The sequence below is a fragment of the Agelaius phoeniceus genome, chromosome 14 (assembly GCF_051311805.1).
Source record: "Agelaius phoeniceus isolate bAgePho1 chromosome 14, bAgePho1.hap1, whole genome shotgun sequence".
Taxonomy (NCBI): Eukaryota; Metazoa; Chordata; class Aves; order Passeriformes; family Icteridae; genus Agelaius; species Agelaius phoeniceus.
In genome coordinates this window covers 14,246,580-14,262,684 of record NC_135278.1, presented here as the reverse complement: position 1 = coordinate 14,262,684, position 16,105 = coordinate 14,246,580, and the positions used below count along the sequence as shown (strand labels likewise).

The 16,105-nt window shown below is 48.5% G+C and overlaps 1 protein-coding gene across 6 annotated transcripts in view; it reads right to left on the bottom strand.

Moving 5' to 3' along the window:
* The window catches only part of FHL1 (four and a half LIM domains 1), a 34,599-nt gene extending 25,881 nt beyond the window's left edge, over window positions 1–8,718 (bottom strand). For 2 of the 6 annotated variants that reach the window (XM_054641309.2, XM_077185837.1), the window contains exon 1: window positions 3,461–3,608. The gene's annotated coding sequence lies outside the window, so the exon portion shown is untranslated. Of the gene's footprint in view, window positions 1–3,306; window positions 3,413–3,460; window positions 3,609–4,188; window positions 4,208–8,699 lie in introns of those variants that run through there. The other 4 variants (XM_077185842.1, XM_077185843.1, XM_077185839.1 and 1 more) reach the window with 4 other exon arrangements.
* Window positions 8,719–16,105: the final 7,387 nt, after the last annotated feature.

Below are 16,105 nucleotides of genomic sequence, written 5' to 3'. Positions count from 1 at the left end.
TCTGAACCCCAGGGAAGCCTCAGTCCTTTGGTCCTACACCCATCCAAGGGGCTGTAAACAGGGTTTTAGTGGACCCAAGGACAAAAGGACTGAGGCCAGAATACATGACACAGTCCTTCCAAAACCACACTGCAGAAGTGGAAGCATGCATTTATCTAAATAACATTTAATTCTTTAGAGTCACAGAGTCTCAAGAGCCATCTGCTTAAAACTCCTCTCCAAACAGAGTATCTAAGTGAAATATGAGGTCTCTTTCTTCCTCCCACACTCCCTCTGCCAAAATCAGACACAAAATGACTGATCTCAGACATTTCTGCTTTGTTGCTTTCCCTGTCTGTATTTCTATAACACAGAAATGAAATAAAAAGCAATCCAAATGAATCAAGCTGTAGTATTTTGACTTACAATGTATTTTTTAAATGAAATCACAGGTCAGTTCTGGGAGAGTTTATTACATAGACATGATTTCCATTATCTTTTCAAGCAAAAGTGAGTCCACCCTGCTCAAGGTAAAGAATTTAATCTGAAATCTCAGCTTTGCCACCTTTGCTCTCCCACCAGCAGGGCACAAGGTGACAGTGCCTGGGGACCACGAGGGTGACAGGCAGGCATGGAGTGCTTGGCTCAGCTCCCCACACGTCTGCATCTCCGTGTGACCCCTGAGAGCTGGCACCAGAGCCTGCCCATGGCTCTCCAGGGAGCTGCTCTGATTTAGGAGCAATCAAACCAAAACCAATCAAAAGCCTGAGCAAACTTTGCACATTGGTGGTGGTGAAGCTTTTATTGCTTCATTTAATGCCCCTGGGACTCCAGCACTAAGCAGCACCAGAAAAAGGGAAATGCAAAACACAAACTTGTGTTATCCTTGTCCCATGAGCAAAGATCAGGAGAATTTTCTACCTAAACCCCCCAATGCTTCCACTGGCTGGTGAATGAACTTAAAAGAACATAATTCACCCAGGCTGCTGCTGAGGGGACAGCATCATCCTGGCTCACCTCTGCCTCTCTGCTCCCTTTGTGAGAGCTCACCTGCAGAGCTGTGTGCAGCCCTGGGGCCCAGCACAGGAAGGACATGGAGCAAGTCCAGAGGGGACAAGGATGATGTGCTCTGAGGGATGGAGCATCTCTCCTTTGGAGACAGGCTGAGAGAGCTGGGATGGCTCAGCCTGGAGAGGGGAAGGCTCTGGGAAGGCTTTTGTGCCATATTGTATTTCAGTTCTTCAATGGGAAGATGAGAACAAACTTTTTATCAGGGCCTGCTGCAACAGGACAAGGGCAAAGGTTTAAACTGAAACAGGTTAGATCTAGACTAGATATACAGAAGGAAACTTTTACACTGGAAAAACCAGCAAAGCACTGGCACTGGTTGCCCAGAGAGGTGGTAGATGCCCCATCCCTGGAAGTGGTCAAGGCTAGGCTGGACAGGGTTCTGAGCAACCTGGCCTCGTTGAAGATGTCCCTGTGGACTAAATGGCCTTTAAAGGTCCCTTCCAACCAAACTATTCTGTGATACAAAAGGAAGTAAATTCCTTCTTGGGGGCAAGGAGGTCAGTTCCTTAAAGCTTTTGTTGCATCCTAGTGCAGTGGGTGTGGACTGCAAGCCACATTCACGTGATAAGGATTTAGATTACAGGTGAAGGGCATCCTACAGCATCACTCCCCAATCCTCAGACATGAACCTGACTGGGCTCCCCAGCTGCTTCCTACCACATATCTGGATTTTCCATTCACAGTACAGCTCGATGGAAAGGCTGCTTCCGAAGTAAAGGCCAGCCAAGACAGGCAGGAGAGTGTTTATTTTCAACTGTTTGAGTACCCTAAACATTGCCTCCTTTTGAACAGCTGCCATTGTTTACATCCAAGCAGAGAATTGTACCAGCATACAGGGAGACAAGCCATCTCTCACAGCAGGGAATAACTTCTGCTAGAATCAGCTCAAGGGCCCAATCTTCAAAACCTTCCCCAGCCAAAATTCCTCAGTGCATGTCAGAAACCAGCTGTAAAATCCCAGCCCTGAACTCCTTCCTCAGAGCCACAGTCCAAAATCACAGCCCAACTGCCTTTCTGCTGCACTGAGATCTGGAGGGGTTTGGGGTTTTTTGCACTTGTGGTGCCAGCTCTGAAACACCTACCCACATTTTTCTTTTAGGTATTAGTCAAGAAGGAATTTTTATATACTGAGCTCCTTAAGGAAAAATTAGGAACTGGTTTGTATTCAAGAATGCTGTGTTTGGGAAAAAGAAGAAAAGGGTTTTGTCACTGAAGTATGTGGGTGCTTTTATCATTACAAAAGAAAGTTGAAGTTTCAAAGCCATATTTGGTTGCTTGATCAGCTATTTGCTTTGTACATCATGGCTTAAGAATTTAATCAGTTTCCTTTTGGAAGTTTTTTTGTTGTTGTTTTTAAAAAACACTCTTCCTCTCAAAACAGGGTAAAAGGCTATTTGGTAGGTGGATTGTTTTTACAGTTTTCCCCATTCCACATGCTAGATTTCAATGGTTTAAAAAATAGTCACATCCCATTCTCAACCACAGACAGGCTCCTGCTTACACAACACAAACTAGACCAGAGTCCCATACATTAACTTATCTTTTGACCAATTACTAAAGAAAAGATTAATGACAGAAACACCCACCTTGCAAACACATGGGCAAATAGAACTTCACTCATGCAAGTGACTTCCCAAATCTATCTCTATACAGGGGTGCAGCATTTGTACAAAGCTAAAGGTGTTTGCATCCACATGGGTGCAGCTGCAGGGACACTGCAACCACCTGATACTCCATAACACACAAAGAGGAAAGTGTGATAATTATTAGGTAAAAGCTTGCATTCCCATACTCCCCAATTCTGGTACTGCCATCCTGCTCCCAGGATTGTTCCTCACATCACCTGAGAGCCCAGCCCAAACTGTCTCTGCTTCAGTTATTTCTTCCCCAGCTCTCATTAAAATCCTCAAAGAGGCACAACTGATCACCTGCCCAGGAAAGCACGGAGCTGACAGCTCTTACACAAATCAGCACCACTGCAAATGCTCCCTAAGCACCAGTTCAACTTGGAAGCAAAGAGAAAAGTTGTATTTATACCCCAGTGTTCAAAGCAATCACCTTCCAGGAGGCAATATGCATATCAGGAAAAGAGGATGCAAGAGAAATCAGACACAAGAACGTAGATAAATCCCATTTCCAAAACAACCCATAAAACAAGCAGTTTCTGAGGTTAACTCAGCAAACTACGGAGGAATTGCCTGCTGAAGCGTTTTAGAAGTACATTTCACACCCACAGGCTTCCCACTCCCCACAAACCCTTCTCCGGCAGAGAAAAGACCAACACCAGCCCTGAAATCCAAAGATCTGCGAGGCGTGGGATGCCGGAGCGCGGCTGCCCTGCTCGGGGAGACGATGCTGAGCGGCACGGAGGGAGGGATGGAGGGATGGAGGGAGGGATGGATGTGCTTACAGGCTGCCGGGAAGCGGGGCTGCTGCGGGGATGGACCGAGCGCAGGGACGGACAGAGCGAGCGCTGCGGTCGGACACGGAGTGCGCTGGGCTGGCCAGCGGGAGAAACGCGGCTCCCAGCTTATAGCAGGGGGAAAAAAAAAAAAAAAAAAAATGTAGTCCAACCCAGAGCACTGATCCTGCCCCGGGGAGCTCCTCCCAGGGTCACCGCACCATCCCTGGGGGGAAAAGCCCGAGCAGCGGCGGCGCTTTGCCAGCAGAGCTGTCCCGAGCTCCCCACGGCAGCACAGCGCTGCCATGGGAACCACGGGATGCTGCCCCAAAAAGTGCCGGCAGATGCACTCCCCGACAAGGAAAATGAGGCACAAAATCTTTGCAGGAGGATGCCTCGCCTGTCCTGTCCAAACCCTCTCTCAGTGCTAAAGGCTTTCCTGGAAGCTCAGTTAGACAGCACCTTCAGGTTCACAGACAGAACTTGCAGCACACTAGATGAACAGTAGGGATGTATTTCAAGTGAGAAGTCTGAAGGGAAGGAAGAGACCCAGCTGAAGAGAGCACAGAAAAAAATGCCAAAAGAGGAGCATTTTCTTCAAAACACATATTTTAAAAAGTACTGTCAGGTAGCAATTCATTCCTATTTTAAATGAATCCACCTGCCTGTGCTGCTGCACCACACCAGAAAAATCTCACAGTATTCACACTTGTTTTCTTTTCTCCCATTTTCCATACCTTATTCTTTTTATATTCTTCTGAGTTTCTCCCACTTTACTTCCATTCTTCTGCTATTGGACACATGGCCCAGCAAGAAACTAAGTTTGTTTTTCAACGAGAGGTGCTTGTGCTGGAGCTCTTGCTCTACAAAGAGGCTTTTGTGGTGCTTTGGAGAGCCACAACAGAGCTCCTGACTAATGGCAGGAGAGGCTGGTAGGCGTGCTGGACACAGCACCAGTATCCCTGGAAAGCAGATCATTGTACTTGGGCCAAGGAATTTCTCTTTGTTAGTAAAACAAGAGCATTGTGCAAGAGCAAACACACTCTCTTTATAAAAACATTCATATTTTTCTGTGTCTCTGTTCATTCAACAGGTAAGCCCTACAGATTCCTCCAACACTGCATCATCCACATCAACAACACCCCTAGCAGGGACAGGAACACTGGGCTGCCCTGAGGTTCAAGGCTCAGACTGCCACCACTTGCCAAGAACAACTTCAGGCATGCATAAAACACAGATGTGAAACACCAACATCATTTATCACTGTGGACTGGAGTTTACACTTGATTTTCAAAGGAATCCAAATATCCATTTCCAGCTCATTTTTCCAACAGCTCTCCCAGCAAGCATGAAACTTACCATTATGAGATATTTTCTCTAGTGGTTGGAACCAACCATCAGAGTTACAAGAACATTAGCAGAGCTCCCCTGCCCCTCAGGTGTGAGATTTGTAACGTGTTTGCAGCTGCAGGGCTCCAGGATTCATGAGAAATTGCAGAGGTGAGCCCCATCAAGCATGGGACATTCAGACAGAGCATTCCCAGTTAGATAAACCAAGGCAAGAGCTCCAGGAGAAACCAGAGGTGCAGAGTGTGAGGATGCAAAGACAAGCCAGGTGTTGCATAACTGTAGGAGAACATCACCAGGGAAAATTACCCTGCAGGCAGGCAGCTCCTGGGGGGTTTCTTCTTTAAAAGAAGGAGTTCTCCTGCCTCTGGCATGAACAGAAATTGGAGGAGAGAGGAGTGGGAAGGGCACTGCTCCAGGGGTGTCTGTACCAATGGATTCCCTTCTCCAGGACCAGGCATTGCCCCTGTCCCCACAGGAGTATTTGGGGACTAATCCTGCACCTCTGCAGCTGCATCTTGGAAGATCCCAACCAGAGGATGCATCCTGGAGAAGCACAAGTGCTCTGATAAGAGCCTGACAACAGGCACTGCAGCCCACCAGCAGTGTAACAAGCATCCCCTATCTGCAGGGAATGTCATCAGGAGCCTCTTATTTAATACTTATTTAAAGTATTAGATACTTTATAATAATTATTTGAAGTATTAGATGCTTTCCACATACAACACAAACTAGAGATTTCATGTCCAAATCCTAAATACCATCAAAAGCAACTCCTAGGCAGCATGTCTGCCAGTTTAATAGAGTAGCAGCTAAATAATAAATTCATCTATTTAATGTGGCTCTCACTGGTTACAGCAGAGCAGGCTGTTATTTGAGTCATTCATTGCTCTCATTGGATTGCAGCTCAAGGCCTCATCCTGCAATTGCTGCATCCCTTAGATCCCTGTTGGATTCACTATCCAGTCCCATGTGCACGATGCCACATCCAGAAAAAAAAAGCAGAATAAAGGTCTGCAAAGGCACGTGGCACAGAGCAAGTGCTTCACCCCATCTTCAGTATGGTACTCCTGCCAGAAAGTGAGTGTGTGCAGGACCAGACCTTAAATCAGGCCTTAAAATGACCAGTACACCTGACAGAGAAGAATTTAAGCCCTCCAAAGCCTGCACTCATCACAGCAGCAGCTTCATTCTGTTTGAAAAAGAGCACTGGATGATTTAGAGAGCAAGGACAGCGCACAACCAGAGTCAAGGAGCAGGCACTGGGGCACTGCCACATTACAGATGCAGTAGAGCACTATAAAAATCTCTGCCAAAGCATCACATTAAACAAGAATAAAGTGCAAGAATGACACAACTCATTGCAAAGGACTGAGTCAACTCTGAGTCAATCCCCTGCTACCACCAGTGCTTGCTAAGGAAGATAATCAATTACCCTGCAAATTGATTTTTGGCAAACACAGGAAATAAATCTAAAAAAGAAGGACTCCAATGATCCAATACATCCTTGACTAGTTATCCAAACAAAATGAATTATAAGCAGAAGCACTTAAAACTGAGTTGGTTGAATTACTCACTCAAACCTATCTGCTAGGAAACTTTATTTGGAGATGGCAGAGTTTGCAGAGGGTGTGGAGAGGCTGCTCCACAGCCAAGTGCTCTGCAAGAAACCCTGAGAGCAGGACACCCCCAGAGCCAAGGGCTCACCCCAGAGCAGGGATCATGTGCACCAGTGGAGAAAAAGAAGTGTTTTGATTCATCCTTTGGGTTTCTGTCAGATTCCATTAAATCCCTTTGCAGGCACAGAGGGGGGAACCCTCCCACACCTGGGGGCTGGTTTTGGCAGGGGAAGGAGGCCAGGGCACCTTGGGGTGAACCCCTGCAGGATGCCCTTCACATTCCCCATGGGTGGGTTTGGCTGTCCTGCCTCCCACGTGCCAGGCTGGGGCTGGGTGTGACACATCCCACCCATGGTGTCCCCTAGGCAGGGCTGGCAGTGGTGACAATCACCCTGTGCGAGATGGAGCTGCCCCACTCACCTGCCCAAGGTGGGACCCCATGGCCACACAGAGCCACAGCAGCTCTTCACTCCAACAGAGACAATTTCCACACACAAACCCTCAGAGCCCTCCTCTCCCAGGGAGCCACTCAGGCCTTCCCTCAGCTCCAGGTGAAAATGATCACCAATCTCTCTCATTAAAGTCATTACCATCATTATCCCCTCTCCCCTTTTTGTGCAAAACAGCTGGGAAAGGTTCTTTTCCCCTCCCAACAGTCCAAAGCAGCTGGGAAGGGCTCTTTCCCCCTTCCAAGTTGCAGTCTGAGGGATGCAGCTATTTTGGCTTAAGGTACCATCACAAACCCTCTTGACTCCCTGTCCACACTGCCTCCCCAGGGTCACTGCCCTGTTAATTCCCTAATGGACAGGCTCCATCCTCATTTCAGCACACAGCCACCTGCTGTCACCAGCCCTGAGAGCAGGAAGCCTTCCCAGCCCCCAGGCTGGCTGCCCCTGTGACATCCACGTCCCTGGCTGGGTAGAAGTCACCCATCCTGTTTTGGATGGGTTCATTTTCTACTGGAATATAAAGCACCCATGGCTCACATGGGGCCTCCCAGCTGAAAGGAGAACTATCATGTTGGAAAGCTGATCCCCTGAGGTCCCAGTGGTGGCTCCCTCCTCTGCGTGTCCTCTGACTTTTCCAAAGTCTGTGTTCAGCCCCAGGTGCACATCTTGCCCTGCAGTGAGTCATTTCAAGAGAGGAAAAAGAGGAAAAGAAATAGGAAAAGAGATCCATCAGCCTCCACACCCTCAGCCATCCCACCATTCTGCTGCCCTGGGGGATAACTGGTGGCCAGATGGAGCCTCAGCCCTGCAGGCAGCTGGAACTCACCTGACACCAGCAAATTACCTCACAGCAGCAGCACAAAGTCTCCAGGCAGGCAAAGTAATGGAAAAGCTGAAACACTTCAGAGTCATTCCTCTCTGGGAGTAAGTAAGGAAGGGCTTATGGAAGGTGTGGTTAAAACATCAGTGATGCAAAGCTTTTTCCACAGAGTTTGAACACATAACACACTGCTTTGCAAACTGAGGCACAGGAGAGCATCACAGCCTGCTGGCCACACACCATGGGCTGTGATCCCCAGGGGGAGCAGCCAGGCTGCCAAAACACAGACATCTCTGTGCTCCTGCTGCAATGCTCCCTATCAGTGTGGGCTGGAAATCATACACATGCAAGGGAGTGAGGGTGAAATTCATGAGGGGCATCAGTGGACTCTTCTTCATGACTGGTTGAGCAAACCAGAAGAGGACCAAGTTGTCCTGGCCTCAAGTTGCACCACAAGAGGTTTAGGTTGGATATTAGGAAATATTTCTCCGCTCAAAGTGTGGTCAACCATTGGAACAGGCTGCCCAGGAAAGTGGTGGAACCACTGGCCCTGGGAGAGCTCAAAAATCATGTAGAGACCTGGTTTAGAGCTGGGATTGGCAGTGCTGGGTTAATGGTGGGACTTGAGATAAGCTTTTACCAGCCTTTATGATTCTGTGATTCTTTTAATTTAGTGGGCAAAACAGCAAGCTTTACCTTGCTGTAAGGTCACAAAAAAGTCACAAAAAAAGGATTATGATTGTATTAGATGACATGCACAAGACTACTCAGCTTTCCCCAATTTAGTGTCAAAGTATTTCTGTAGCATAGCCCCAAGATACCATCAGCAAACCTGGATCAAGAGATCAAAGGAGATTTCCAAAAGCTGGACAATCACTTGCTGGGAGCCTGCTGGTGAATAAGCCCATGAGTAATTACAGTGGCTGTGTTGTGACATCACTGCTACTCAGATTTTCCTGAGTGACACCAGAATCTGCACATGGAGAAGGGATCTAGCTAAAGATTGTTCCCACCTTTAAAAAGCAGCTGCAGGGATGGCTCAGCTATCAGATTAAGAGGAGCAGCCGTGTCAGCCCTCTTGGCGTCCTTTGGCAGAGTCCAAAATGCTTCTCCCAGAACAAGCTGCTCCTTCTGTGCATGGAAAATTACAAAGGTGACTCCCATTTATAAAAGATGATGCACCAGAGCCCTGCAGGAATGGACCCATCTGTTGACTGTAGCAAGGCTACATTTGGAAAAGGCAAGAGAAACTAAGGTTTCCAACTGTCTTTCCAGCAACAATTCAAGTTTTCAAGGAATGTTGGCAGCAGCCACAGCTATTTATCTGCAGCCTGCAAGGGGCTATTCAAACACACCAGGTTTTCTGCCAAGGGTAGGGCTTGAGGTTTTCTGCTCTGTGGTTGTTTGAACTTCAGCATTTCCATGCACATTCATGTGCTGGGTCCTGGTGTTTTTCCTGCTGGATCAGAAGCAGGGATGTGGGAGCAGCAGGCAGCTTGTGCCCACGGGCATGGCCCCACATCCCTGGGACAGGGCAGCCCTGGAGTGCCCAGCTCTGCCCCTGCAGCCCCACACACCAACCCCAGGTCTGTGCAAACCTGAGCAGAGCCCACAAACTGGACTGTGGGGAGCAGCCTGGCCAAAAATCCAGCTCTGCTCCTGCATAGCTGCTGCTGTCTCCAGAACTTTTCAGCCACCCTCTGCTGAAGTCAAGTAAATTTCCATTGACTTCAACAACTGCTGGGGCAGTTTGTTTAAGTGTTTCCAGACTTTGGCCCTTCCAGCAAACACCTTGGCCAGGCATTAAACAATAACAGGAATCCATCAACTATTTGAGTATTTGCATATGTCAAACAGATAAAATTTCAGAGGAGGTTTGGTTCTCAGTCCTTATCAGTTATCAATGCCTGGGTGGATACCTACTGAGAGAGATTTAACAAAGGTTCCTAATAGCAATGAGGAAAGAAATAGCAATATAATGTAAGGTTTTCCTTCAAACAAAGCAAAGGGATTTGTGATGATATATATTATAGACACATGTGTATCTTTATTTTACTGTACATAATTACCCTAACATTAGTCTTTTTCCTTGGTGTGAGACTCACCAGGAGTTTCATGTTCCAGATTTAAAAAGATGACTTCCAGGCACCAGACCAAAATTAAGCTTCTTTATTAATTTTAGCTTTAGATTTTAGTCTAAGAAAAAATTCATTCAAGGTACCCACAGACTAACATAAGTAAAATACGCATTTTAACAGCAGAGGAAATTTTCAAAGCATGACAAATTTCATTTTGCCTGAGTCTGCAGCTAAAATCAAATAAATTAAAAAGCTGAGAACCGTGAAGAAACACATACAATTGGATTAGATCATTCCATGAAGATGAGAGACAACAGGCACAGGATGAGCTGGGGCTCACAGTGTTTGCTGCAGCTCAGGGTACCAAAATTAAATTCTCCATGATGGTACAAAGTGTTTCCTTGGCTTGGGCAGGGTGACAATTTCAGGCAACACCTGCCTGGCTCCATGGGAATGCTTGGGCACACTCCAGAAAGGAGCAGAGGTGCTCAGTGCTGCAGCCCCTGATTGTTCACCTGCCAGCCTGACCACCATGAGGGATGTGCTCAGTGCCCCCCAGGGTCCTGGGTGCACACAAAGTCATATCAGCATTTTTTGCTCCCCTCCTGGGGAGGCAAAGACATGTGAAGGTTTTGCAACAGCAGACAGGTGGTAAGAGGACAAGCTTTCAGACTCAAAAGTACCCCATGGAGAAGATTCTGGTTCCAGAGCAGAGCTGGAGAGGTGGAACCACAGCAATGGACTCAGCCAAAGCTGCTGTGCTGCCACAGCACCCTGCAGTCCATGGGATGGGGGCAGAGTCACCCCCAGCCCCTCCAGCAGCGCGTCCTTCTCTCTCTGGGTGCAAGGCCTGGAGCTGGGGAGTCTCAACAAATGCTCTGCTGGCTCCTGCAAAGTGATTTTCTGTGGCTCACAATTAATGCCAGTGAAAATCAAATTTAGTGTCACAGTTAATGGCATCTGAATCTGCAGAGGGTAAATTGGGTGTGCTCCAAGGTACCAACCTCAACACCCCTGTGGTGCCCAGGGTTACACCAGGACCAAAGTGCAGAAAGCAGCCACTTGTCCAAGGCTCTGGATGAGCTCTGTCCCAGGGCTGGGACCAAAACCAGCCCAGCTCACCACACCCAAGTGCCTCTGCAGAAATCAAAGTCATTTTTCTTTAACATAAAGGCACTGGGAATTGTGCTCAGACCTGCACTGATGGTGATGTGGAAAAGCCAGGTCACACCTTTCCACTTTTTCTGCTTTCCCCTTGTGTCCAACAGCACTGGCCAGATGAGCATTTTGAATTTCTGTATCAGATCAATTTTCCCTTTGCTGAAAAAACAGATTATATTAAAATTATAAGACTATTGATGGAAAACTTAGTCACAAACGAGGTTGGGGTTCTTATTCTCTATGCCAAACAAATCAAGGGAGTGGTATCCCATTAAACTATATACTTCATGTTAGCTTCATACTTAGGCAAAAAGTAAATTTGTGCAAGATTTCCAGAGGCTTTGTTTCACAAACAAAAAAAGAAATAGTCATGGGAAAATTACAAACAATTTGGCACAAAGGAAATTATGAATGCAATTTCCTGAGCTCAGTGTGCTGAAGGAGCTGCAGTAAATAGCTGTCAGGCAGCTTTCTCCAACAAAAGATTTTAGATTTGATACCCAGCTGTGAAGTAGATTTGTCCATGCCGGACTTTTGTTCTCCTTCCAGTCAGATGGGATTTTCAACTGGCTTAGCTTAGCTGGCACAAAGAGAGCATGGGTGTGTTGCCTTTGGTTTAACCAAATTTTCTGGGAATCATCTCTTAAGTAAAAATGACAGAACTCACTTCTTTGCTGAGTTCTGCTGAAGAAAATTGATTTAACGATGATTTGAAGTCAAACTGAGAGACCCAAGAGAAAGATCTCAGACATATGCATGGCTACAGAGAAGCTGTCTTCCTGCCACTTCCAAACTGAAATAAATCTCTTCAGTAAAAGCAGATTGGGATTTTTTTTTCCCTTCAGCAGCTCAAGTGAGAGTTGGGAACAGAAGAAGAAACTGAACCAACACCAGGGAAAAATATTCGGCATTAGGCATTCTGGATCTGAGGAAGAACACGAAAATTGTGCACAGACTACTTAGATTTTGATGAAACAGCCCCTCTGGAGAGCAGCTCCCTGCCAGGAGGGGTGACAGAGGCAAAAAGGGCTCTGGGTGCTGCACATTCCCTTTGCACCTCCCCGAAGCAAACCTGAGCTGGTCAGTGAAAAGTGCTCCCATTTGGGGGCTGGCCAGGCCCTTTTGGGGGCTGGTTTGGGAGGGGCTGGACCCTCCCCACAGCTGCAGGTGCAGGGGGTGCTGCAGCAGAGGCAGGAGCAGCTCTGGCTGCAGGAAGGGTCACTCCGAGCCCCTGGCTCCCTGCAGGGAGGATCCTGCCCTGCCAGTGTCCTTGGCAACCCTGAGCCACAAACACCCAGGGCAGGAGCCAGGAGGGACAGAGGGCTTGGCCAAATATGAAACCTGGTAACTGGCTATAAATATTTACACTCTGGCCTCAGCTTTACTCGTTCTGCTGCATCAGAGGCTGGGCGGCCGCGGAGCGCAGGTATTAACTGTGCTGCTCCAGGACTTCAGCAGCACCATCAGCTCCACTCTGTGTCCTGAGCCAGATCCACTCCTGGGGAGAACACTGGATGCTCCTTTTCCCAGCCTGAGGAGCCAGTGCATGCCTCTGTGCTGGGGGTGTATCCACAGCAGAAGTTCTGCCCCTGCTCCCGTGCCAGCCCAGCCAGCTCTGCACCCAGAACTGCTCCAGCACCAGCCTGGCCCCGCTGGACTCTTCTCCCTGGAGCCATGGAATTCAGTCTTGCCAGCACTGCTGAGGCCAAATGCCAGCTATGGAATCTCAAACTGAATATCTGTAAAGCCAGGATGATCCATTTTTTCCAGGGAGTTTTTTCTCTCAACCCTTGTCACGAGCACCATCAGTCTATTATCAGCTCTGTCATCAGAGCACAGAGTGCAGCTGAAGCAACAAGTCCCTGATGGAGCTGAGTTTAGGAATGTCACAGTGCCACAGGCCTGGCTTCTCTCTAGCAGGACAATAGCCCTGAACCCTCTTAGGCATCCCACCAGAACTGAGGTATAATACAGCAAATATCTCAGCAGCAGAGCTCCAGCCCATGCAGAGCAGAAAGCAATCACAAGGGAAATTTGTTGGCCTTTTGTAAAAATTTGGACGTTTTTGTGTGAGCAGCAGACACAGGTCTGGGGTCCCAGCCTGTGCAGTTTCAGAACTGTCACCTGAGCTGGCCCATCAGAGGAATCCTTGATTTTGCACTTTGAGAAATGGACACCAATGCAAATAGTGACCTCAGACCACTCAGACATCATTTAGCTAAACAGCTTTAGGATGGTCAGGGCTATTTCAAAGCTACAAAATTAATGGCAGAGTACATGGAGAAGGGAAGAAATTTGCATTAAACCTGGCCCATCTGTCACTGAGATAGACAGACATTTCCAATTCTCTCTTATTGCAGATAAGTCAAAAGCTTCAGAACCTGTGAGAATTCACATAACATATCCAAAGCACCAGTGATTAATATTAACTACCTGAAAAAAGGGAAAAACAACCAATGCTGCATCTCTTGTTCTCTTTTCTCTTGTACCTGTGGGAATTCTAAGAGTGAGCTGTATCACAGAAGAGCAGATTCAGCCATTCATCATCAAAGGGTGCAGAGGAGACACTTCAAGGCACTGCAGGGACTGAGGATGCTGTGAGGATGTGGAGACCTGCTGTCCTTAGCTGGTTTTAAGGTCATTCCCCTGGAGCTACTCCCCAGAAAAGGTACATTTTGGTTCAGACCAGTACTGAGAGCAGGAAGGGCATGAGAAAAATCTTCACTGCTGTCTCAGCTTGGGCACCTTTACATTGCCAAGTGTTTCCATGCTCAGCCAGTTGGAGTTTTCCTATTCTCAAAGCATCCTTTGCCCTGCAGTGCCTGCCCTGCCCAGCACCCATGGGTAGGCTGGCATAACTGCCCTGCCTGCTGCAGGTGGAAGGGCTGGCATGCTGTACAGAACTGACAGCTTTAATTTATGCACATTTTTAATCTTTTTCCTCATTCTTGGGAGCTTATGCACACAGGAAAGGGAGAAATGTTCACACATATCCTTAAAAGTAGCCATGACCACACCATTGTGGAACATGCAGGCTTAGAGATTGCAGCCATATATGGGCTCCTTGGGGCTGGAGCATCCCTGGCACCCCTGGGGGGAGCACAGCTGGTGGAATTTCCTACTAAAGGACAATTAATAAAGACCCAATCCTTTTGTGTATACACATGTCTAAATATTGGACAACAGATCCAAGGCTTTGCTACCCCAGGATCCTGAACCTTTCAGGACTCCTGCACTCATTAACAGATTTGTAGCCTCTGACCCAGGTTCCACGAGCAGGGACTGTGAGGGCTGCAGATAGGAAAAGCACCAAGAGGGGCTGTTTAAGGACTGCAAGTCCCAAAGGAACGTGCTCCAGAGCCCCAGGTCCCCAAACCCTGTTCTGAGAGCAGACCTCCAGCAGCACTGAGTGGTGACAGGCTGGAATTCTGCTTTCCCTGGCTGAGCTCTCCAGTCACAGCCTCATCCCCACACCTCACCTCTCCAGCACCCTGAGGCTTTGCTTTTCTTCTTCTCTGAGGTCCAGGAGCTTTCAGGGACATCAGAGCCACTGTGCTGCTGTGGCACTCCCTGCTTGGCCATGGCAGGGACAGGGCACCAGGAGCCAGGGTGTCCCCAGGGCTGTCCCTGCCAGCAGGGTACAAATCAGCCCCTGGGGCTAAGGAGGCTGCAGGCACCAGGTGTGCTGGAAATGCCCTTGGGATGAATGAGACCCACATTGCTCCCAGCTGGGTGGGGAGGTGGGGAGCAGGGGGCACACACAGGATTGGTGCTGGGCACAGACAGCACACAAACACTCCCAGTCCCTGGGTTCCCTCACTGGCCAGGCAGATTTTGTCAGGGTTGTCAGCAAGGACACCATTTCTCCATTTCCATATTACTTGCCTCATCTTTCAATTATTCTCCAATTACAGACACGTGTGGCCAAAAGAGGTTTTTGGGTTTTTTTAATTTACTGCTGTGAGATTATATTTGGGCTCACTGGCATCTGAGAGGCCATCTCAGATGGCATCTCCACCTCACCAAGAAGTTCCCTCCACAAAACTCCCCACATCTGGTGAGAAACACTTTTGTGGAGTTGTGGCAAGAGAAAGTCCTCCTGCAGCAGTGCAAGCAGCCATGATGACCACAGATTGGCTGCAGATGTCAGCAAAGCCCAGGGCTGGGAATGGCCTGGAGCCCAGGTGATGTGAGGCATGGGGAGCTCCAGCAAGGGCTGCAGCTCATCTCTGACCAAAACTGCAGTCAGCTTGTGGCCTCTGGCCTTAAACTCCTCATTCTGAAAGCTTAGTAGGGAAAAAAAATGGCCAAGAAGCATTTGGGCTTAAAGGGGAAAACAAGGCACAGGGGAGATGTCTGTGAGCACCTCCATACTGCAGGGGTTTGCGAAGGGGGTGGCTCCTGCCAGGGGCTCAGGGTGTCAGAGCAGTGGTGCTGCAGCAGGGTCTCCTCTCCTTTGTGCTGACAAGGACTCAGCTGGATGGGGCCTGAGGGGTGGTGAGCCCACAGGGCATGGGAGGGTCCCTGGAGCTGGCTGGGCTGGGCTCTGCTGGCCCCGATCTGCAGGGACACAGCGGGGATGGACAATTGCTGTCCTTTCCAATATTGCCATCTAGAGGGCCCAGCAAGGACCAGAGCTCCTTGCAGACCATGATGAGATAGGGAAGAATCAAAACCTTGCTTTTAAAAAAAATTTTTCCTCATATAAATGCTGCCCTAGCATGATGTGGAGATGCAGAGCCAAGGGTGCAGAACTGTTTGTGGCTTTACACACAGCAATTCAGGATTGCTCTAACACAGCTCTGTGATTTTTCTGAGGCTGTAGATACCCAGTGCTGGCCCATTTCCCAGCTCTTTACTGATCCCCACATGAAGATGGACAGATGGTACTGACTGAAAGCTGCCCCTCATCAGTTCAAACTGATGCTCCCCCTAATAAAACAGGGACTCATCAGCAAATGGCAGCTCTGTGACAGCCCTGCACCAGCCTACAGGGGACATCCCCCATCCCAGACCATGCAGGAACTGCCTTGTCCCTGCTTGCTGTGCCCCTGAGCAGCACCTATCCAAAACATGGCTGATGGGAGATGCCAGCTCCTGGCACAGTGAGCCCATCCAGGGGGTGCCCAGCTGCAGCTGCCTGTGCTGGGGGGGCTGGACACAGTCCAGAGGATCCCAGC